General features: G+C 45.0%; 1 long non-coding RNA gene across 1 annotated transcript; it reads right to left on the minus strand.

The window, feature by feature from the left end:
• Positions 1-5,010: 5,010 nt before the first annotated feature.
• On the minus strand, positions 5,011-24,220 carry LOC117520659. Its single transcript, XR_004563722.1, has 3 exons — positions 24,210-24,220; positions 14,217-14,223; positions 5,011-5,088 (listed from the first exon to the last, which is right to left on the minus strand). It is a non-coding gene; the product is annotated as an uncharacterized LOC117520659 (long non-coding RNA).
• Between the last annotated feature and the right edge of the window lie 791 nt (positions 24,221-25,011).

The raw sequence follows: 25,011 nt of genomic DNA on the forward strand, positions 1-25,011 counted from the left end.
TTTTTGCTTTTAACTGTAACTTTTTATTATTAAATTATTTTAACTTGCCTGTTTTTGTTGTGTACAGCGCTTTGGTTGTTGGTGCATTTTAAGTGCTTTATAAATAATTGAGACTGAGATTGAGATTGAGACTGATCACCACCTGGTGGTGAGTTGGATCTGCTGGGAGGGTAGGAAGCCGGTCAGACCTGGCAGGCCCAAATGTATTGTGAGGGTCTGCTGGGAATGACTGGCAGAACCCTCTGTCAGTGAGGTCTTCAACTTGCACCTCCGGGAGAGCTTCTCCCAGATCCCGGAGGAGGCTGGAGACATGGAGTCCAAGTGGACCATGTTGTCCACCTCCATTGTCGATGTGGCTGCTCGTAGCTGTGGTCGCAAGGTCCTCTGGTGCCTGTCGCGGTGGCAATCCCCGAACCCGGTGGTGGACACACGGAAGTAAGGGATGCCGTCAAGCTGAAGAAGGAGTCCTACTTATCTTCGTTGGTAGGTGGGACCCCAGAGGCAGCTGACAGGTACCGGCAGGCCAAGCGTGCCGCAGCCCGTGCGGTCGCAAAGGCAAAAACTCTGGTCTGAGAGAAGTTCGGGGAGGCCATGGAGGAGGACTATCGGTCAGCCTCGAAGAGATTCTGGCAAACCGTCCGACGCCTCAGGAGGCGGAAGCAGCTCTCCACCAGCACTGTTTATGGTGCGGGTGGGGAGCTGTTGACCCTGACTGGGGATGTTGTCGGGTGGTGGAAGGAGTACTTCGAGGATCTCCTCAATCCCATCGTCACGTCTTCCAAAGAGGAAGCAGAGACTGGGGAGTCAGAGGCGGACTCATCCATTACCCAGGCCGAAGTCACCAAGGTGGTTAGAAAGCTCCTCGGTGGCAAGGATCCTGGGGTGGATGAGATCCGTCCTGAGTACCTTAAGTCTCTGGATGTTGTGGGACTGTCTTGGCTGACACGCCTCTGCAACATTGCGTGGCGATCGGGGACAGTGCCTCTGGATTGGTAGACTGGGGTGGTGATCCCTCTGTTTAAGAAGGGGGACCGGAGGGTGTGTTTCAACTATAGGGGTATCACACTCCTCAGCCTCCCTGGTAAGGTCTATTCCAGAGTACCGGAGAGGAGAATTCGACAGATGGTCGAAGCTCGGATTCAGGAGGAGCAGTGTGGTTTTCGTCCTGGTCGCGGCACACTGGACCAGCTCTACACGCTCCATCGGGTGCTCGAGGGTTCATGGGAGTTTGCCCAACCAGTCCACGTTTGTTTGTGGATCTGGAGAAGGCATTCGACCGTGTCCCTCAGGGCACCCTGTGGGGAGTTCTCCGGGAGTACGGGGTCCGGGGTCCTTTGTTAAGGGCTATCCGGTCCCTGTACGACCACAGCAGGAGCTTGGTTTGCATTACCGGTAGTAAGTCAAGCCTGTTTCCAGTGCACGTTGGCCTCCGCCAGGGGTGCCCTTTGTCACCAGTTCTGTTCTTTATCTTTATGGACAGAATTTCTAGGCACAGCCAGGGTGTAGAGGGGGTCTGGTTTGGGAACCACAGAATCTCGTCTCTGCTGTTTGCAGACGATGTGGTTCTGTTGGCTTCGTCAATCAGGACCTTCAGTGTGCACTGGGGCGGTTTGCAGCCGAGTGTGAAGCATCCGGGATGAAAATCAGCACCTCCAAATCCGAGGCCATGGTTCTCGACCGGAAAAAGGTGCCTTGCCCTCTTCAGGTCGGTGGAGTGTCCTTGCCTCAAGTGGAGGAGTTTAAGTATCTCGGGGTCTTGTTCACGAGTGAGGGACGGATGGAGCGTGAGATCGATAGACGGATCGGTGCAGCATCTGCAGTGATGCGGTCACTGTATCAGACCGTCGTGGTGAAGAGAGAGCTGAGTAGGGGGGCAAAGCTCTCGATTTACCGATCGATCTACGTTCCGATCCTCACCTATGGTCATGAGATTTGGCTCATGACCGAAAGAACGAGATTGTGAGTACAAGCGGCCGAGATGAGTTTCCTCTGCAGGGTGGCTGGGCGCTCCCTTAAAGATAAGGTGAGGAGCTCGGTCACTCGGGAGGAGCTCGGAGTCGAGCTGCTGCTCCTCCACATCGAAAGGAGGTCAGTTGAGGTGGCTTGGGCATCTTTTCCGGATGCCCCCTGGATGCCTCGCTGGAGAGGTGCTGCGGGCGCGTCCACTGGGAGGAGGCCCCAGGGAAGACCCAGGACGCGCTGGGGGGACGCATCTCTCGGCTGACTTGGGAACGCCTTGGGGTTCCCCCAGAGGAGCTGGGGGAGGTGTGTGTGGATCGGGAGGTCTGGGCGGCTTTGCTTGAGCTGCTGCCCCCGCGACCCGACTCCGGATAAAGCAGAAGAAAATGGATGGATGGATGGATGGATTTGTTCTTTGGTAAGAACAAATCCGAGGAACACTCAGGAGTACTCTTATACACATTTTCAGTGTTGACATGTTGTCACATTGTTTGCGCTGTCTGCTGATGTGAAGCTCATTAAAATACAATATCTCCATGATATTTCTATGATATATTTGTTCATTATTATATTTTACATTTTGGTCATTTACAGAGGCTTTTTTTATGAAAAGAAACTAAATGTACAGTGTAAAAATGATAGCTCCAGTAAGTTAAGTGAACTTACTTCTTCTCATTTACTCCACTTGTAGTAGCAAGTTTAGGATATTGCACTCAAATTTATGTGTTTCAAATCTGAATGTAAAGCTACCGATTGTCTTCACTCATTGTGAGTTGAAACAAAACATCTTTAAGGTGAGTTAACTGATATTCAGTTGAATTAACTCACATTTTTAAGGCAGATGATGATCTTAAAGTCCCCGTCACACATAGCAAGAATGTGCAGGAACCAGCGTGACACAGCAAATATTGCCATAATCAGAAGCAGTCGTGAGGAAAAGAGGCGTTGCCAGCAGTCTCAGTATGCATCCAGATTACCTCGTCCACACCTGCACGATGGCATCCAAAGCGCATGTAGACAACAGGTAGATGACACAGACTGCTGTCAGATGGACTGAATGGCAAACACGGGACCAGGGAGGCAGCACTGTGTTCCTCACACCCGTGAGTGAACATCATGTGTGTGTGCGTGGCACACGTGCGCTCCGTGCACACGCATGGGGCTGCAATTATCACTCAGTCTTGTGTCTGAAAGTTTGCTGGCACTGGGCCATGCTGTCCCATGCATCAGGCCGAGCGCCTTTCCAGGGAACTTGAATTTCTTTTTTGCTCACTTCAGTAGCACAGCACAGCTCTGCACACCATGATGGTTGGATTATCACATAAGACTTATTTTTTTTTGTTTTGGGTGAGAGGATTTTACCACAGGCTGCGCTCTGGCGTCACGTCCACACAGTGAAACACTCCTGGATTGATGTTGGAGGTGAGATTCATGTTATTATGCTGTCATGGCCTGGCACAACAGTTCCATGTCATATATCCTACAGAGATAGAAGGAAATCATATATTTCAGCAGTGAGATTCGTTCAGCTCCGAGACTGATGTGTGCAGTGACACGTTACTGCACACCACAGAGAGGCACAGCTGCCCATGTTATATACAGTTATGATGGAGACAATATTCACATTACTTATGTCACCCACAGGAAGGAATGGACAGATATATGTACTGCAAGGGCTATTGTGGATATAACAGCCTGTTTAGATTTGTGGCAGTGTGCGGACAGTAGCCCATGGATCTTTGGTTTGACAGCCACTGTTCACTTTCATTGTACATGATAATAATTATGAATTATTATCATGATAAAGCGTGCCACATACAATTCAACAGTTTGTTTGCGCCTCCGGGGGTGGACATATTATATGTGGCATGTGCAGGTCATACTGGCAGTCTTTGCCATGCCAGATCCATTTTGATGTTCCCTTGTATGTGCTCAAATCATTTCGGATCTTGTTTTGCCACTATCGGAATATGTAAATTGTGGTCAGATGGTCCTCAGACTGTACATGGACCGCCGTCGGATAGTGCCCCATCTTGACAGTGCTCGGAAGGTTTTGAACATGTGCATCATACTCAGGGCTGCCCACTGATGTTGACCACTGTGTGGACTTCCACAGATGGCTGTCAGAACATTTTGGAACTGAAGACACTTTTCGGATGTGCGCCGATTCATCATTCTGATGCCATTCTGCATGATTCTGGCTATGTGTGATGGGGGGTATCAGTTTTTACAGTGTACAGTATACACTGTAAAAAACCTCTACAGTGTACATTAAAGTAAAAACTGTACAGTGTACATTAAAGTACAATGTACTTTAACATTAATCAAGTGGAGCAGCAGCTGCACAGGGTTGGGATGGAAGAGTTTCCTTGGGGTTCAGGTCTGTATCCAGACACTCAGTTGATGGTACTCCTAAAAATTAGGGTGTGGGAAAATTAAATATTAAATAATTTAGATTTTTCCCATAGCCTACCTGAGAGTGCCATCTACCCGATGATGGCCCGTTGCACTGGTCCAACTCAGACAGCTTTTGAGTGTTGGCTGTTTTCCCGTCAGGCCGCTGCATCTCCTGTTGGGATTTTGAGATGGTATTTATGGTGTTGCATTTAAACCATTTTGTTTTCACCTCCTTGGCCGTCTGTCCTTCTCCGGATATGGCATTTACTGCATGTGTGACAGCCTCCCATGCTTGCTTTGTGTTGGTGTAACCTGCACTAAGGCTACTGAATAGAATTTTCTTCTTGTGGCTGATTTCCTGCAGCAGTACTTCCACCTCTGAAATACCAAAACTTTGTTTTCCTCTTTACCTGCTGTGCTGAAATTGATTTGCTTTTTGCTTTAAGCATTTGTTTCCGCTTTATGAAATATATGTCTGCTCATGGCCATGCAGTCTCATGCCCTTTTGTCGGATTTGATGCGCTGTTACTTATGCTAATCATATGTCAATTAGGCTTAACAGGCATGTGCTTTCAATATAAGAGGAGATGGGATTTATCAATTTAACAACACAGCTGCAAACAATTCTGTGGTTGAATCTTACGTAGTTTTCTTAAGAACATTCTTAGGGACAGCTTAAGAAGGAATCTAAGAAGATTCTTAAGAAGATATTGGTGAATGAGGCCCATTGTCCTGCTGAAATATGAACTGTCACCCCAGTCTGAGCTCAAGAGTGCTCTGGAGCAGGTTTTCATCCAGGATGTCTCTGTACATTGCTGCATTCATCTTTCCCTTAATCCTAATAAGTCTCCCAGTTCGTGCTGCTGAAAAACATCCCCACAGCATGATGCTGCCACCACCATGCTTCACTGTAGGGATGGTGCCTGGTTTCCCTCCAAACATGACTCCAAAGAGTTCAATCTTTGTCTCATCAGACCAGAGAATTTTGTTTCTCCTGGTCCGAGAGTCCTTCAGGTGCCTTTTGTCAACTGTAGACGGGCTGTCGTGCCTTTTACTAAGGAGTGGCTTCTGTCTGGCCACTCTACCCACACAGGCCTGATTGGTGGATTACTGATTCCTAACTAAGGCCCTTCTCCCCCAATGGTTCAGTTTAGACAGGCAGCCAGTCCTGGTGGAGCCAAACCTCTATGGATGACAGAGGCTACTGTGCTCACTGGGACCTTCAGTGCAGCAGAAATGTTTCTGTACACTTCCCCAGATTTGTGCCTCCAGGCAATCCTGACTGGGAGGTCTACAGACAATTCCTTTGACTTCATGCTTGGTTTGTGCTCTGACTGTCAACTGTGGGACCTTTTATGTAGACAGGTGTGTGTCTTTCCAAATCATGTCCAATCAACTGACTTAAGCTGACCAATTAAGCTGTAGAAACATCTCAAGGATGATCAGCGGAGACAGGATGGACCTGAGCTTAATTTTGAGTTTCATGGCAAAGGCTGTGAATACTTATGTACATGTGATTTCTTAGTTTTTTTTTTTTTGTTTTCTTTTGTTTTGTTTTTGTTGTTTTCTTTTTTAATAAAATTGGAAAAATCTAAAAAAAAAAATTCACAATGTCATGTTGGATGTATGTTGTTTGTGGAATTTTGAGGGAAAAATGTATTTCACCCATTTTGGAATAAGGCTGTAACATAACAAAATGTGAAGGGCTGTGGATACTTTCTGGATGTACTGTATTTTCCTGAAATGTTTAATTTTGTCCAAAATAAGTGGTTCCTTCCTCATGTTTTCACCATCAATAAGCCTTTGGGTGTAATTTTATTGGAAAATGCACAAAAACAGCCACGGTTTTTAAAAGTTACTGTGCCACATTTTCATGAAAATCAAGCTCTGAGTAACCCTGCTCACAAGTGAAGTTGCAGTTATTTGTGTAGCCCAATATGGCATACACGCAGTGGTGAAACAGTTCCACACAGTCACGATTCTCACCCAGACTAAGGCATAGAAGAAGATAAAGAAGAATGACCCCTTCACACATAACACGATTGAAGCCGACTAGCGCACGAAGGAGGACTTGCATGCCATTCCTGAAAAATCAGAGCCACACCCCACGTCTCATACACCCGTCGCTATGACTACTCGTGCACACCAGTGGTTGAAAGACAGAGAGTACCCATTCAATCCCTCTCGTGGCAGGTGTCAGCCAAATTCCAGGTGTCACAGACAAACATCCAACACCGCTTGCTGGCACTTAGAAAATGTGTGGCCATTCACCCTGTTAGCATGAAAATAGTGAGCAGATGATCACTTTCGAGCTGGCAGTGAAATTTGTCTAAGTGCCCCCATAAATGTTGCAAAACAACACACATGTGGCTTGCGTGTGTATTGCACGTGTGCGTGTGTGTCACACCCACCCAACACATGTGGCGTGCATGTGTGTCACCCCCCCACACACTCTCCCAATGCATGTGGCATGCAGGGGGAGAGCACACTTGCATGACATGCTGATATCTATTAGGATTGAGCCGGATACTTGTTTCCGGTACGGAGTATCCGGTACGGATAAAGCAGTTTTGACGAGCACAAGCAGGATCCAAGTAAAACTCATCAATGTCTGTGCTTGTGCTAAAGGAAAATCCTGATTGTTTAACTGACTGTCTTCACGCTCTGTGATTGGCCAGTCACTCACAGCCCCCCGCCCCTCCCTACACAGACATGTCTCTCTGCAGCTTCTGGCACACACACAGGATCTGTCTCTCTGTGCTTGGCTTGACTCTGCCTCATGTTGCTGTGTCAGTGCTCCTTAATTTTTCTTCAGTTCGCCTCTGTTTTGGTTTGTGTCATATTTAAAGTTACTTGGTGAACTTGTTTCATAACGTATGCAGTGCGTTTGACAAGACAGCACTGGAAACGGCTCGTGGTGTGTCGGTCACTGCCTCTGCTCCGGTCGAGTTTTTTTTTAACCGTTTGTTTGCTGGCTGATATGAAGTCAGTTAGAAAACGCGGTGCTTTTGTGAAGAATACATTGAAAAAGGCTGACATATTATTTCCCTGTTTGCCATACGATACGATACGATACGATATGATACACTTTATTGTCCCTTCCGGGAAATTTGTCTTAGACTCCAAGAGCTGCACAAGTAAAAAGTAAAACTGCCATAATTACATGACTCATACATATTACATAACTTAATACACACATCAATCATACATATTGCACATCCCTAATACACATATCCAAATTGCACATACCCCTATTACACAGCGGTTTCCCATAAATAATTCATGCATATTGCACATATCCCTAAAAACACATACCCCTATTGCACAGCCATCTCCCACATATGGTTAAGAAAAATACTAACAGTGAATAAATAACACTAAAATAACAATGCCACCATGTCATTAACGCACAATCCTACTACCTATCCCAGGAACCATATTTAAGACTCTAATTGATGTGGGCACAAATGAGTTTTTAAAGCGATTCAATTTGCACTGAGGGACTCTGTATCGCCTACCAGACGGTAGGAGTTCATACTCAGGATAGAGGATGTGGGAAGGATCTGACAAAGCTCGCTGCTCTTGTTTGAGAACAGACTGTTCATACATGGACTGCAGGGAAGAGTTTCCCATCCTCCCTATAACTTTCATAGCAGTCTTCACCAGACGAGCAAGCCTAGATTTTAACTGGACAGAGAGATTACCGTACCAAGATGACATCCCATACCGGATAATGCTTTCCAAAACAGCCTGATAAAACAAAAACAAGATTTTCTGATCAACCCCAAACACCCTGAGTCTGTGCAGAAAATATAACCTCTGCTGTAAACGAGAGCATAAGTTATTAACGTGTTTCCCAGCTGAACTGGTTATCTAAGTAAATGCCTAGATACCTGTAAAAGCTGACCTGATTCATGCAAACATCCATCACTGGAAACATGCAAACATCCATCACTGGAAACATCCATCACTGGATGTTTGCATGAATCACCAAGTTCACACAGATCAATAAAAAAACAGTCTTAGGAACAACAACTCTCTCTGTAGCTCTCACTCAGTCACACACACATGCACACAGACACACATGCACAGACACCTTAATCAAAATGCCAAGAACATTAGGTAGTAAAAATAAATAAATAATTGAAAAAAAATCACGATTTGATGGCACACACTATATAAATAGTTCTATAAATAGTTCCACTTCTATAAATATACTCAACAAAAATATAAACGCAACACTTTTGGTTTTGCTCCCATTTTGTATGAGATGAACTCAAAGATCTAAAACTTTTTCCACATAATATCACCATTTCCCTCAAATATTGTTCACAAACCAGTCTAAATCTGTGATAGTGAGCACTTCTCCTTTGCTGAGATAATCCATCCCACCTCACAGGTGTGCCATATCAAGATGCTGATTAGACACCATGATTAGTGCACAGGTGTGCCTTAGACTGCCCACAATAAAAGGCCACTCTGAAAGGTGCAGTTTTATCACACAGCACAATGCCACAGATGTTACAAGATTTGAGGGAGCGTGCAATTGGCATGCTGACAGCAGGAATGTCAACCAGAGCTGTTGCTCGTCTATTGAATGTTCATTTCTCTACCATAAGCCGTCTCCAAAGGCGTTTCAGAGAATTTGGCAGTACATCCAACCAGCCTCACAACCACAGACCACGTGTAACCACCCCAGCCCAGGACCTCCACATCCAGCATGTTCACCTCCAAGATCGTCTGAGACCAGCCACTCAGACAGCTGCTGAAACAATCGGTTTGCATAACCAAAGAATTTCTGCACAAACTGTCAGAAACCGTCTCAGGGAAGCTCATCTGCATGCTCATCGTCCTCATCAGGGTCTCGACCTGACTCCAGTTCGTCGTTGTAACCGACTTGAGTGGGCAAATGCTCACATTCGCTGGTGTTTGGCACGTTGGAGAGGTGTTCTCTTCACGGATGATGCGAAGGAGATGTGTTGCACTGCATGAGGCAAATGGTGGTCACACCAGATACTGACTGGTATCCCCCCCCAATCAAACAAAACTGCACCTTTCAGAGTGGCCTTTTATTGTGGGCAGTCTAAGGCACACCTGTGCACTAATCATGGTGTCTAATCAGCATCTTGATATGGCACACCTGTGAGGTGGGATGGATTATCTCAGCAAAGGAGAAGTGCTCACTATCACAGATTTAGACTGGTTTGTGAACAATATTTGAGGGAAATGGTGATATTGTGTATGTGGAAAAAGTTTTAGATCTTTGAGTTCATCTCATACAAAATGGGAGCAAAACCAAAAGTGTTGCGTTTATATTTTTGTTCAGTATAGTTCCTTTTCTATTGTAATCAAAAACACTGAATCTCATTTCTGAGGCTGTTCTGTAAATATTATTCATACACTTGAGAACATTCATGTTCTGAGTTCATAAAAAAACTTGTTCTGTAAATAGTTCTCTTACTTTTGTGATCAAAAACATTGATTTGAATGTCAATTCTGAAGTTGTAAATAATTTTCAAATAAACAATAAATATAGCAACTTCTGATCATTCCTGATCAGTTTCAGACTTAAAATAATGTACAGATGTAAGCCCCACCCATTTCCAGTTAAACCATGCCCCCTTCTATTTTAGGCCCCGCCCACTCCGAGTACAGCTACACATCATTTAGATGGTTGAACAGATACAGATGCAGACAGTGGTGTACTCGCTCATCCCTAATATCAGGTGTTTTTTATTTTATTTTTCTCCACATCAGCAGCACGATGTGGAGCAACACGTTCCAGCTGCTCGTGTTCCTCACGACAGCAGGTTGATGTTGTTGTTGTTGTTTCACATTCCGTGTCTGGTTGGTGGATTTTCTTAGTTTCTGTGTCTTTCGTGTTTTGAGTGAAGGGGCCCTAAAGGAGGAATAGTGTTTGGATGCTTAATCTGTGTCTGTGTCTAATCGGGTCCACATCACTCTGACCTCAGAGAACCAGACCTCTGGAAGAAATGACCAAAATAATAAAATCTAAATGAACCACGTACATGTATTATAAAGTTATTTCAAACAGAATGAAATCCCATTGTTTGATGACAGGGAAAGAGAATTTTATTCATTTCAAAGGAGTAATTTCAGTGTTGTGCAGCTGTTCACAGTGCAGATTCACCACCATGATCCAGTCAACAGCTTTCCTCCAGCTTCTTCCTCTCATTTGTTCCTTGTCACCACTAAATCATTAAATGTACACGCTTTGACTGTTTCTGATTCCAGCAGAATAAAGTCCTCTGGTACTTTGTTCTGCAGCACACACGCACGTTTTCCTGGGATGCAACTTCAAACATACAAATGAATTTGGTTTGTGTATTTCCTGTGTATGTGCTTAATGGGCACGGAGAAGTTTGCAACTTCATAACTACACACAATCACATCTGTGCAAACAGCTGAAGAAATGTTTCTTCTCTCTTTGAGGCCCAATTAGGAGTTTGCTCACAACCCCAGAGTCCAGTCTACTGATATGGTAAAAATGAAAAATTTAGATGATTAATTACCTCCAAATTGCAGAAGGAACAACAACAAACCATCTCAAAATAAAATAATTGGGGGCAGAGCTTTTCAACAGTGCATTTTCTGTGATGTCTGCTGTCATATTATAATGCACATTGTGTTTTCTCCAGATGAATGGTTTGTGCCCAAACGTTTCCATTAGAACACTTATTACATTTGAGTGGTTTCAGAAGCAAAGCTGTGGCTGCTGCTCTCTGGGAGAACAACAAACGTCTTTGCTGGCTTGTTCGACTGAAAGAAGAATGTATTTTGAATTAAGCTGTGCCTCCGTTTGTCTTGTACTGAAGTGACAGCAGGTTAATCCAAAGTCCCGATTTCATCCATGTGCACACACACACACACACACACACACACACACACACACACACACACACACACACACACACACACACACACACACACACACACACACACACACACAGACGGAGCGTTGTTTATTTCACTTTGAGCATGTGCTCCGTTGGTGTCGTGCAGCCTGTCATAGGAAGTGAGGATCAAATGTGCAGCAGCGCTGATGAAAGCAGTAATAAAGAGACACTCTTGTCTTGAGAGTTTTCTTTTTGGCGATGCCGGTGACATATGCTGCTCACAACAGCCACGGAAACGAATCCATCAGTGAGTGAACAGCTGGACTTCTGACACAGTCTGCCTCACCACGCCGCTGCGTGTTGGTAAATTGCATGTGTGTCCGTATGATCTGAATGTGCAGCATGCAAACAGATGTTCAGAGTGCTGTCTGCGCCTGCTGCTGCATCCATCACCCTTCACAGCCTCAGTACCCCCGCCACCTATTTATATCTGTTGCTGTTGCACATTCTTTCTATTAAGTTTCTTCCAGCCTTTTCTCACTTTGACACCATGAAAAATAGGAAGTCATTGCTTATCTCAGCCTCCCCCCCCATCTGCCCCCCAGCTCACCCTGGGGGCTTGTTATGGTGTGGTGCACGCCAATGACAGATAACGACTAGGCTAATGAATTTCTAAACTAATCTATATTTTACACAGTTCACAAGGGGCAAAGCAGGCAGCGGAGAGAAAGTGGGGGTGAGAGAGGCGGCGGTGGAGGCGGGTTCACGAGGGGCAGACAGCCAACATTAATGAAAGCAGGAGGAAAGGCGAGGAGAAAGCTAAGCAGGCCAACAAACAAGGCGCGGCAGGCGCTGAAAGGATTGTGGAGGCAGTATTTAGGGTATGCTGAGGTGTGATGCCCATCAAAGAGTTAACAACACTGTGAAAAACACAAAAACACGAAATATCACTGAGGGAGCGAGAAGCAATCCAAGTGTTAGCACTAAACACGGCGCATTATACCTAAACACAGGTCCAGGTCTGTCCAGACACCGTGTTTATTTTCTTTCTGTACACCTCCACAATGGAGCTGAAACATCGAATGTCAGTTTTAATTAAGAATTTTTCAATTTATTTATTTATTTATTTCAATTTATTTTCATTTACGAGGTCTATTAGAAAAGTATCCAAACTTATTATTAAAAAAAAAAAACATGGATTTGAATCACGTGTGATTACATCAGCCAAGCTTGAACCCTCATGGGCATGCGAGAGTTTTTTCACGCCTGTCGGTGATGTCATTCACCTATGAGCACGCCTTGTGGGAGGAGTGGTCCAGCCCCCTCGTCGGAATTCCTTTGTCTGAGAAGTTGCTGAGAGACTGGCGATGTGCTTCATCAAAAATTTTTTCCAAACTGTGAGGCACATCCGAGTGGACACCATTCGACAAATTAAGCTGGTTTTCGGTGAAAATTTTAACGGCTGATGAGAGATTTTGGATTGTTTCTATCGCTGTAAGGACTTCCCACGGAGTGGGATGTCGCGCAGCGCTCCGAGGCGATGTCGTCATCCTGTTTCAAGCTGAAAACCTCCAAATTTAAGCCTCTGTTGACCCAGGACGTCGTGAGAGAACAGAGAACTTTCAGAAGAGGTCGGAATCAGCAGTTTATCCGGACATTCCACTGTTAAAGGAGATTGTTTTAATGAAAGACGTGCGGACGGATTGGCGCGTCGGCTCGCAGCCAGCGCAGCGCACCCGCCACAGGAAAAGCACCTCCGTTGGAAGCCTTAAGGACAAGTTGGAACACGCCCTGCTGTTAAACAATTTCTCAGATACTCACTCAACTGAAAGCCACCAAAAGCCGCCTGGATTTTACAAATGGTTATCAACACGGAGGTGTTTTTCCTGTGACGGGCGCGCTGTGCCGGCTGCGAGCCGACGCTGCAATCCGCCCGCACGTCTTTCATTAAAAAACTCTCCTTTAACAGTGGAATGTCCGGATAAACTGCTGATTCCGACCCTCTTCTGAAAGTTCTCTGTTCTCTCACGACGTTCTGGGTCAACAGAGGCTTAATTTTGGAGGTTTTCAGCTTGAAACAGGATGACGATGTCGCCTCGGAGCGCTGCGCGACATCCCACTCCGTGGGAAGTCCTTACAGCGATAGAAACAATCCAAAATCTCTCATCAGCCGTTAAAATGTTCACAGAAAACCAGCTTAATTTGTCAAATGGTATCCACTTGGATGTGCCTCACAGTTTTTGAAAAAAGTTTGATGAAGCACAGCGCCAGTCTCTCAGCAACTTCTCAGACAATGAAAATCCGATGAGGGGGCTGGACCACTCCTCCCACAAGGCGTGCTCACAGGCGAATGATGTCACCGACAGGCGTGGAAAAACTCACGCATGCGCACGAAGGTTCAAGTTTGGCTGATGTAAAAACATATGAATCAAATTCATATAGTTTTTTAAAAAAATAAAACGGTCGGTTTCTTTTCTAATAGATCTCGTATATCGCGCCAAATCACAACAGAGTTGCCTCAAGGCGCTTCACACAGGTAAGGTCTAAACTTACCAACCCCCAGAGCAACAGTGGTAAGGAAAAACTCCCTCTGAGGAAGAAACCTCAAGCAGACCAGACTCAAAGGGGTGACCCTCTGCTTGGGCCATGATACAGACATAAATTACAGAACAATTCACAGAACAATTCATGGATGAATATACAAGAAATGCTGTTGGCGCACAGGACAGGAGGATCACTAACAGAAATACAACTCCCATCTCTGGATGGAGCTGCACCTTAAACAGAGAGAAAAAACAGAATCAGGCATCAGAAAGACAAGAAATACAGTGTAATTTGTCAGCATTAAGCAACAAGAAAAACAAAAAAATACTAAGGTGATCGCTGGCCACTAGCCCTAAACTTCACTAACAGACCCAGAATTTAGGTAAAGTTGAGGCTGCGGCCTGCTCCAATTACTAATAAATGAATTAAAAGAGTAAAAAGCGTAAAACTAAATTGTACCAGTATGCTAGCCATATGAAAGGGAATATAAGTGCATCTTAAGTCTGGACTTGAAAATTTCAAAAACAAACCATTTAGGAGTTACAGACATTTTTATCCACAGTCCCTTCATTTTCAGAGCCCATGAGTAACTGGACAAATTCAACATTTTTGTGAGTATAAATCATACGCTTTGTAGCCAGTTTTTTTTTTAACGCATCAGGGGATGGACACATGAACATTTCCAAGTCACTTAATATGTCGTGCACTTCAGTTCCATCAGTTATTAACGAATACAAACATCATGGTACTGTTTGATAAATCAGTGTCAAATAGGCAGTTCTCAAAAGCTGAGTGAATTATTTGAAGAATGGTCCACGTTTTAAGCCGTCATGTATCCGCTACTAAGGTGCCTCTATGTGCCTCTCTGTACCTCACATGTGCCAGGTATCAGTCTCTAGTGAGCGACGACTGACCTGTCATTGAGCCCCGCCCAGCCTCCAATGGCGCGTGTCGCTGCATATGATCCACGTCAAGCCACACATGATCAATGTAGCGCCATTTAACGCAACGTTGGTGCTCGTTTAGGTATGGGTTTGGTCCAAACCTCCAGCCCTCCCACACTTGGTCTCTTTGACGTGTGGATTTTCAATTCACAGCATCCATTCAAGATGTTGTCACATTTTGTAAACGCAGTCCAAAAAAAGATGCTGCACTGAGTGAATGCGCGCTCCCATGCCAGGGGATCCAATTTCTAACAGGGATAACTACTTTGGCACGACACTGGCCAGTGTGTGCATCCGTGCGCCAGGCTGCTGTTCACCTGTGTTTCAGAGTCATTAAATGCAGCAGTTCTGTGTGTTCATCAAAAAAAAGACACCACAATGAGGTGGCTGCTTTAATTATATACACACCCTAACAGATCTGTGTGGTTATTAATTCTGTGGCTTTAAACACACAGTCATTTTGACACCAACTTGATCAAACCTTTAACTTTGTATTCGTCTGTTATTGACGGCAAAATCACTCTTTTGTGAGCTGGTGTTTTGCGTAAATGCTCGTCTTGAGTGAGAGTCACTATGTCAGTGCACACACAGCTCATCTGATCCATTATAACAAAATGTTAAATCTATCAGAAACATACTTTTACAGCTGCATATAGAAAAGGAATGAACATGCAACTGTTTTACCAAGCTATTAAAACATTACAAACACTTACTGTTTAAGTTGTTCAAAATACGTTCCTCACGGAGCAGGAGAGGGAAAAAAAGGGTCCAGATGAAACAATCCTCTGTGATTCCAGAAGCGATTAGAGATGTTTTCTACATCCAAACTGACAGAAAATGATTAATCCGCTACAAAATAATTATTTCATATACAGCATCCAGCGCGCAAAGCAGGTGGAATTGTAGTGCACAAGAGGGCGGGGCCTGTCCAAAATAGCCTGTCCTGTCCTCGTAGCTGCCAGGTGCTCGGATAATAGGCTTTGAACAGCCTCGTCCTCACCACAAAAATGCCTCTAAAATCCTCATTTTCCTCATAGTACCTCATACACAAACTGTCCCACACTGTTGTTGCAAAATTTTTAACTTCTTGAAATTAGGGCCACGCTCAGAGAGGAGCCTCATTAGCTGAATATTCTGCCTTGAAGAGCCTCTCAGAGCCACTATTCTCCCATGTTTGTTGAATACCTCCTCTTGTACCAAAAAACAACAACAACAACAAAAAAAACATGCTGCGTGGCTCTTTATTCACTGTTCATTATTTGGTGGGACCAGGGCTTAATGCGGGAAGCCACCAAGAAAACTCTGAAGGAGTTAAATGCATAGAAACTCTGCACAGTGCAACGTTAGTGTGTTGCATCACCAGTGACAACTTAATGGTGGAGTGGAACAGATAGATTTTCATAGAAAAAAACTGAAGAAAAGAGATCAGATTCTGGCTTGGGTTTCCTATGTGCCGTCTGGTAAACTGTAACTGAATTTTCACAGCTTCTTTTCATAAAATCTTTCTTTGTTCCAAAAGGAAGCTGTGACTGGTGATGCAGCAGCTGCACCACGATCTTTTATTGTATCCATCCATTTTTGTCAACCTGTTTAGTCCTGTTCAGGGTCATGTGTGGAGCCAGAGACTATCCCAGCAGTCATTGGGTGAAAGCATAAGCGTAGGAGGTGGGGATCTATTTGGGGGGGGCGACACCAAATTTGCCAGAATTTCAGAAACCCCCATGACTCTTTAAATTACCATATATTTATTAGAGCCTGACCGATATATCGGCCGGCCAATATTATCGGCTGATATAAGCCCTTTTCAAGTACTCATTATTGGCCGAAATTTTGCCGATAGAACGCCGATAATTTCTTGTAAACAGAACAGTTACTGAAATAATGTTTGTCAGCAATGTAAAATGTCCTTGCACCGTTTGTCCAGTAGATGGAGCTCTGACTCCATTCAACTGAGAGCTGCTTACACCCCTGCTTAAATGTGTTCATCACCGGCCCCTGTAGTTCACCGTCACACTGCACTGATCGGCTGACAAAAGCATACAAGGAAGTTTATAAGGATCTATATCCTTATCCTGAACCTATATCTAAGTTGCAGCAACAAGAGGTACAAGATCAGATGTATTTCACAACTCTTTTTAAGGATATGTATTTGCTAATTTCACAAATGTTTAATTCTTGATTGCATTTTTTTTTATTTAAAATTTCTTCTCTGTTATAAAGTTAATCAATATGAGGACAAAGCTTCAGCTTTTAGCTCATACCTTTTTTGTTAAGGGTCCAAAAAAGAACATTTTAAAAAATTTTACATTTTAAAAAATGGCTGATTTATCAGCTATCGGCAAATCAGCCGATTTATGGATTATCTGCATTTTTTTCATCCAAATATTGTTAACGGCATCGGCCTCAAAAAATCCATATCGGTCGGGTCCTAATATTTATATACCCATATTTTTATTTGTATTGGTGACCAAATAGCGGTTTGATTGTTTACATTAATTGCGAAAATAAGTCTACATTCTATTCTGTATTCAGAGTCTACTTGGCCCATGCCCAAATTTCCCAGCCCATCTGCCCGAATTTGAGCATTTTGCAGAGCCCGGTGGGGGGCTTGCCCCCCATGGGTGAGAGGTCCAGGGTTCACCCTGCACTGGACACCAGTCTATCACAGAATCTGACACCTAAGTTAGACAAACACATCCAGACTCTCACACGTGGCCAGTTTCACCTAATCTGCATGTCTTTAGAAGTGAGAGGAAGCTGGAGAGAACTCACACACCCACACAGGATGCTAGCTGTGCCTCCTGCACTGCAGTGTGCACGGTGTGGCACCAGCTGTAAGATACGGCTGAATGTCTGGTACATTTTTGGGCACTTGTGCGTGCAACCATGAGTTTTTTGGAGATGGATGCATTGAAGCAAGCTGATTTATGAAGGGCCACAGTTTTTTTCTGAAATCCAAGAAGGTGCTGATTCTACAGGAAGACCCTTAAATGCAGCCAGGGTGCTCCAAATAACCATAAATGACAGGAATTACTCACTGGTTCCAAAAGTATATTCAAAAAGAAGCGGTTCATCTTGGTGTATGTAAACCTTTGACTCACTCAAAATCTGATAATGAATACACTCACTCATCTTCAACCCCTTACTCCAAATAAGGGCCACAGATGGCTGGAGCCTGTCCCAGCAGTCATAGGGCAGGAGGCGGGGTTCACCCTGGACAGGATGCCAGTCTGTGGCAGGGACACAGAGACAGACAAACAAACAGAGTCACACCTGCACGCAAACCTACAGACAATTTAAAGCTTACAATCCACCTAATCTGCATGTTTTTGGATGTAGGAGGAAGTCAAAGCACCCAGAGGGAACCCACAGAGACACGGCAAGAACATGCAAACTCCACACAGAAAGAACACAGATGAGAATTGAGCCCATGACCTTCTTGCTGTGAGACAACAGTGCTAACCACTAAACCACTGTGCTGCCAGATAATGAATAAACACTTAAAAGAAGATAAATCTGTTTTTAACTTTTATTTTTAAACACTGTAACTATATGAAAATGGCATATAAATTCTGACTGACTCAAACAGTTACTGTGAGGTAAAGTCGAAATACATCGAAATAGCTCTGCTGTTCAAATACCAGCGTCCATGTGGACGAGGGACACGTTTGAAAGTTTGTAGGTCTGGTGTGAACTTATGGTCTGAGCTTCTTCATGGAATCATTCAGAAACCGAACACACAAACAATAAGGTAGAAAAATTAAATCCAGAAATGTGCATTTAATTCGCATTTATAAAGATTTTTTTTTTAACTCATCATCGGTTCCAGAAGTCGGAAAGAACAGAAGACATCTGACAGACTGTCTTTACACTGAGGAGTTTTATTTTATTTGTTTGCTCAATGTTCAGAGTTCAGCACCTGAAAGTTGGGTTTCTGGTCCAATCCTCCACTTGAATGCACAACATTAGATTGCTGATTAATGATTTGCATTTTCTTACTGGACTTGTAATTTTAAGTGGGTTTGACGGACAGGACCGCAGGCTCCTACACATGTCATTGCTGAAGCATTTCATCAACTGACTAAGCAGAAGCTGCAGCTGCCATATTTTAAATTGTAATTAGCTCTGGGGACTGTGATGAAGTCAAATATGAACTAACTTCAAAACTTTACATCTTCCATTGTGAGTCTCTGTCACTGGAGCACAACTTGAACTTTCCTTTTGATTGTTTTTGTTTTTCCTCAGGTGTATTATGGGGGGGTGAGCTCGATCTGGGAGTGCCAATCAGAGTTTAGCTGGAGAAAAGAAGACAAGACAAACGTATAGATATAGAATAGAATAGAATAGAATAGAATGCTTTTTATTGTCATTATACACAAGGTACAAAGAAATTAAGAGCAACTCCCATAGTGCAAAGGTGTAAAAAGTAAATATAAAATTGATTCTAACTCACCAAGAAACAGGATTTTCAACAAATGCGACTGTTTTCAGTGAGAACCAAGGAAGAAATGGAGTCACAGAATCAATGTTCCTCCAGGACTGGACCTTCAAATTGTCCTTCACGGCCAAAGTTTGTGGTGTCTGAAGGGAGATGCCCTGTTCGAGGACCACAACACAGAATGAAAACACTTGTGACAGATGTGTTGCTTGTGCCCCTTCTACCCTATGCCCTCCCTGACCACGCTGCTTTGCTTAGGACCAGAACCTGCTGGCCTCCCCGGGAGTCCTGCCTTTGCCCTTGACCAAGGCAGTGGCCTTAGAGCTGGCGTTAATCCCCAGATGGAGAAGACAGGCCCCTCATTGCCCATAAATAGTTAGGAAGGGTCAAACGCAGAGGACAAATTGCCCTCAAGGATAAATAAGCTTTAGCTGGCCATCAGTGGTCAGTCCACCCGTGTCCTGCTGACCCGTCTCCTCCTGAGCCTGTACACAGACAACTCCCACAACATTTGTTTATCTTTCTGTAAGTTTCCCTGTGGTTGTAAATTCCCTCATATAGAACAAGCCCTGTAATACACTGAAAACTGTGTGGAGTAAAATTTACTTTAAATTGTTGGGGTTCAGTTCTGGGGGTTGGTTGGATGCGTCCCTGGTCCCCATGTCCTTTCGTGTCTTAGTGTTTTCCTTTCCTGTTGTTTCTGGTTGAAGGATTGTGAATGACCATGTGTCTCACTCTCTGTTCTGTTAGTGGTCTGCATGTGTTGGTAATGCTGGTACCTCTGTGTCTGTGTGCGTGCGTGCGTGAGTAGGGGTGAATGTGTGCATGGTTGATCCGTGGAACTCTGTCTGTGTGCGTGCGTGCGTGAGTAGGGGTGAATGTGTGTGTGGTTGATCCCGTGTAACTCTGTCTGTGTGCAAGCGTGCGTGAGTAGGGGTGAATGTGTGCATGGTTGATCCCGTGTAACTCTGTCTGTGTGTGTGCGTGCCTGAGTAGTGTGTGATGTGTGCGTGGTTGATCCTGTGTAACTCTGTCTGTGTGCGTGCGTGCCTGAGTAGGGTGTGAATGTGTGCATGGTTGATTCAGTGTAACTCTGTGTGCATGCGTGCCTGAGTAGGTGTGAATGTGTGCGTGGTTGATCCAGTGTAACTCTGTCTTTGTGTGTGCATGCCTGAGTAGGTGTGAGTGGCGTGGTTGATCCAGTGTAACTCTTTGTGTGCGCGTGCATGTCTGAGAAGGGGTGAATGTGTGCATGGTTGATCCCGTGTAACTCTGTCTGTGTGTGTGCGTGCCTGAGTAGGTGTGAATGTGTGCGTGGTTGATCCTGTGTAACTCTGTCTGTGTGCGTGCGTGCCTGAGTAGGTGTGAATGTGTGCATGGTTGATCCTGTGTAACTCTGTCTGTGTGCGTGCGTGCCTGAGTAGGTGTGAATGTGTGCGTGGTTGATCCAGTGTAACTCTGTCTTTGTGTGTGCATGCCTGAGGGTGTGAATGTGTGCGTCGTCCTGGTCGCGGCACACTGGACCAGCTCTACACGCTCCATCGGGTGCTCGAGGGTTCATGGGAGTTTGCCCAACCAGTCCACGTTTGTTTTGTGGATCTGGAGAAGGCATTCGACCGTGTCCCTCAGGGCACCCTGTGGGGAGTTCCCGGGAGTACGGGGTCCGGGGTCCTTTGTTAAGGGCTATCCGGTCCCTGTACGACCACAGCAGGAGCTTGGTTTGCATTGCCGGTAGTAAGTCAAACCTGTTTCCAGTGCACGTTGGCCTCCGCCAGGGCTGCCCTTTGTCACCGGTTCTGTTCATTATTTTTATGGACAGAATTTCTAGGCACAGCCAGGGTGTAGAGGGGGTCTGGTTTGGGAACCACAGAATCTCGTCTCTGCTGTTTGCAGACGATGTGGTTCTGTTGGCTTCGTCAAATCAGGACCTTCAGTGTGCACTGGGGCGGTTTGCAGCCGAGTGTGAAGCATCCGGGATGAAAATCAGCACCTCCAAATCCGAGGCCATGGTTCTCGACCGGAAAAAGGTGCCTTGCCCTCTTCAGGTCGGTGGAGTGTCCTTGCCTCAAGTGGAGGAGTTTAAGTATCTCGGGGTCTTGTTCACGAGTGAGGGACGGATGGAGCGTGAGATCGATAGACGGATCGGTGCAGCATCTGCAGTGATGCGGTCACTGTATCAGACCGTCGTGGTGAAGAGAGAGCTGAGTAGGGGGGCAAAGCTCTCGATTTACCGATCGATCTACATTCCGATCCTCACCTATGGTCATGAGATTTGGCTCATGACCGAAAGAACGAGATTGTGAGTACAAGCGGCCGAGATGAGTTTCCTCTGCAGGGTGGCTGGGCGCTCCCTTAAAGATAAGGTGAGGAGCTCGGTCACTCGGGAGGAGCTCGGAGTCGAGCTGCTGCTCCTCCACATCGAAAGGAGTCAGTTGAGGTGGCTTGGGCATCTTTTCCGGATGCCCCCTGGATGCCTCGCTGGAGAGGTGCTGCGGGCGCGTCCCACTGGGAGGAGGCCCCAGGGAAGACCCAGGACGCGCTGGGGGGACGGCATCTCTCGGCTGACTTGGGAACGCCTTGGGGTTCCCCCAGAGGAGCTGGGGGAGGTGTGTGTGGATCGGGAGGTCTGGGCGGCTTTGCTTGAGCTGCTGCCCCCGCGACCCGACTCCGGATAAAGCAGAAGAAAATGGATGGATGGATGGATGGATTTGTTCTTTGGTAAGAACAAATCCGAGGAACACTCAGGAGTACTCTTATACACATTTCAGTGTTGACATGTTGTCACATTGTTTGCGCTGTCTGCTGATGTGAAGCTCATTAAAATACAATATCTCCATGATATTTCTATGATATATTTGTTCATTATTATATTTTACATTTTGGTCATTTACAGAGGCTTTTTTTATGAAAAGAAACTAAATGTACAGTGTAAAAATGATAGCTCCAGTAAGTTAAGTGAACTTACTTCTTCTCATTTACTCCACTTGTAGTAGCAAGTTTAGGATATTGCACTCAAATTTATGTGTTTTCAAAATCTGAATGTAAAGCTACCGATTGTCTTCACTCATTGTGAGTTGAAACAAAACATCTTTAAGGTGAGTTAACTGATATTCAGTTGAATTAACTCACATTTTTAAGGCAGATGATGATCTTAAAGTCCCCGTCACACATAGCAAGAATGTGCAGGAACCAGCGTGACACAGCAAATATTGCCATAATCAGAAGCAGTCGTGAGGAAAAGAGGCGTTGCCAGCAGTCTCAGTATGCATCCAGATTACCTCGTCCACACCTGCACGATGGCATCCAAAGCGCATGTAGACAACAGGTAGATGACACAGACTGCTGTCAGATGGACTGAATGGCAAACACGGGACCAGGGAGGCAGCACTGTGTTCCTCACACCCGTGAGTGAACATCATGTGTGTGTGCGTGGCACACGTGCGCTCCGTGCACACGCATGGGGCTGCAATTATCACTCAGTCTTGTGTCTGAAAGTTTGCTGGCACTGGGCCATGCTGTCCCATGCATCAGGCCGAGCGCCTTTCCAGGGAACTTGAATTTCTTTTTTGCTCACTTCAGTAGCACAGCACAGCTCTGCACACCATGATGGTTGGATTATCACATAAGACTTATTTTTTTTGTTTTGGGTGAGAGGATTTTAACCACAGGCTGCGCTCTGGCGTCACGTCCACACAGTGAAACACTCCTGGATTGATGTTGGAGGTGAGATTCATGTTTATTAATGCTGTCATGGCCTGGCACAACAGTTCCATGTCATATATCCTACAGAGATAGAAGGAAATCATATATTTCAGCAGTGAGATTCGTTCAGCTCCGAGACTGATGTGTGCAGTGACACGTTACTGCACACCACAGAGAGGCACAGCTGCCCATGTTATATACAGTTATGATGGAGACAATATTCACATTACTTATGTCACCCACAGGAAGGAATGGACAGATATATGTACTGCAAGGGCTATTGTGGATATAACAGCCTGTTTAGATTTGTGGCAGTGTGCGGACAGTAGCCCATGGATCTTTGGTTTGACAGCCACTGTTCACTTTCATTGTACATGATAATAATTCATAATTATTATCATGATAAAGCGTGCCACATACAATTCAACAGTTTGTTTGCGCTCCGGGGGTGGACATTATTATATGTGGCATGTGCAGGTCATACTGGCAGTCTTTGCCATGCCAGATCCATTTTGATGTTCCCTTGTATGTGCTCAAATCATTTCGGATCTTGTTTTGCCACTATCGGAATATGTAAATTGTGGTCAGATGGTCCTCAGACTGTACATGGACCGCCGTCGGATAGTGCCCCATCTTGACAGTGCTCGGAAGGTTTTGAACATGTGCATCATACTCAGGGCTGCCCACTGATGTTGACCCACTGTGTGGACTTCCACAGATGGCTGTCAGAACATTTTGGAACTGAAGACACTTTTCGGATGTGCGCCGATTCATCATTCTGATGCCATTCTGCATGATTCTGGCTATGTGTGATGGGGGTATCAGTTTTTACAGTGTACAGTATACACTGTAAAAAACCTCTACAGTGTACATTAAAGTAAAAACTGTACAGTGTACATTAAAGTACAATGTACTTTAACATTAATCAAGTGGAGCAGCAGCTGCACAGGGTTGGGATGGAAGAGTTTCCTTGGGGTTCAGGTCTGTATCCAGACACTCAGTTGATGGTACTCCTAAAAATTAGGGTGTGGGAAAATTAAATATTAAATAATTTAGATTTTTCCCATAGCCTACCTGAGAGTGCCATCTACCCGATGATGGCCCGTTGCACTGGTCCAACTCAGACAGCTTTTGAGTGTTGGCTGTTTTCCCGTCAGGCCGCTGCATCTCCTGTTGGGATTTTGAGATGGTATTTATGGTGTTGCATTTAAACCATTTTGTTTTCACCTCCTTGGCCGTCTGTCCTTCTCCGGATATGGCATTTACTGCATGTGTGACAGCCTCCCATGCTTGCTTTGTGTTGGTGTAACCTGCACTAAGGCTACTGAATAGAATTTTCTTCTTGTGGCTGATTTCCTGCAGCAGTACTTCCACCTCTGAAATACCAAAACTTTGTTTTCTCTTTACCTGCTGTGCTGAAATTGATTTGCTTTTTGCTTTAAGCATTTTGTTTCCTCTTTATGAAATATATGTCTGCTCATGGCCATGCAGTCTCATGCCCTTTTGTCGGATTTGATGCGCTGTTACTTATGCTAATCATATGTCAATTAGGCTTAACAGGCATGTGCTTTCAATATAAGAGGAGATGGGATTTATCAATTTAACAACACAGCTGCAAACAATTCTGTGGTTGAATCTTACGTAGTTTTCTTAAGAACATTCTTAGGGACAGCTTAAGAAGGAATCTAAGAAGATTCTTAAGAAGATATTGGTGAATGAGGCCCATTGTCCTGCTGAAATATGAACTGTCACCCCAGTCTGAGCTCAAGAGTGCTCTGGAGCAGGTTTTCATCCAGGATGTCTCTGTACATTGCTGCATTCATCTTTCCCTTAATCCTAATAAGTCTCCCAGTTCGTGCTGCTGAAAAACATCCCCACAGCATGATGCTGCCACCACCATGCTTCACTGTAGGGATGGTGCCTGGTTTCCTCCAAACATGACTCCAAAGAGTTCAATCTTTGTCTCATCAGACCAGAGAATTTTGTTTCTCCTGGTCCGAGAGTCCTTCAGGTGCCTTTTGTCAAACTGTAGACGGGCTGTCGTGCCTTTTACTAAGGAGTGGCTTCTGTCTGGCCACTCTACCACACAGGCCTGATTGGTGGATTACTGATTCCTAACTAAGGCCCTTCTCCCCCAATGGTTCAGTTTAGACAGGCAGCCAGTCCTGGT

The sequence above is a fragment of the Thalassophryne amazonica genome, chromosome 11 (assembly GCF_902500255.1).
Source record: "Thalassophryne amazonica chromosome 11, fThaAma1.1, whole genome shotgun sequence".
NCBI lineage: Eukaryota > Metazoa > Chordata > Actinopteri > Batrachoidiformes > Batrachoididae > Thalassophryne > Thalassophryne amazonica.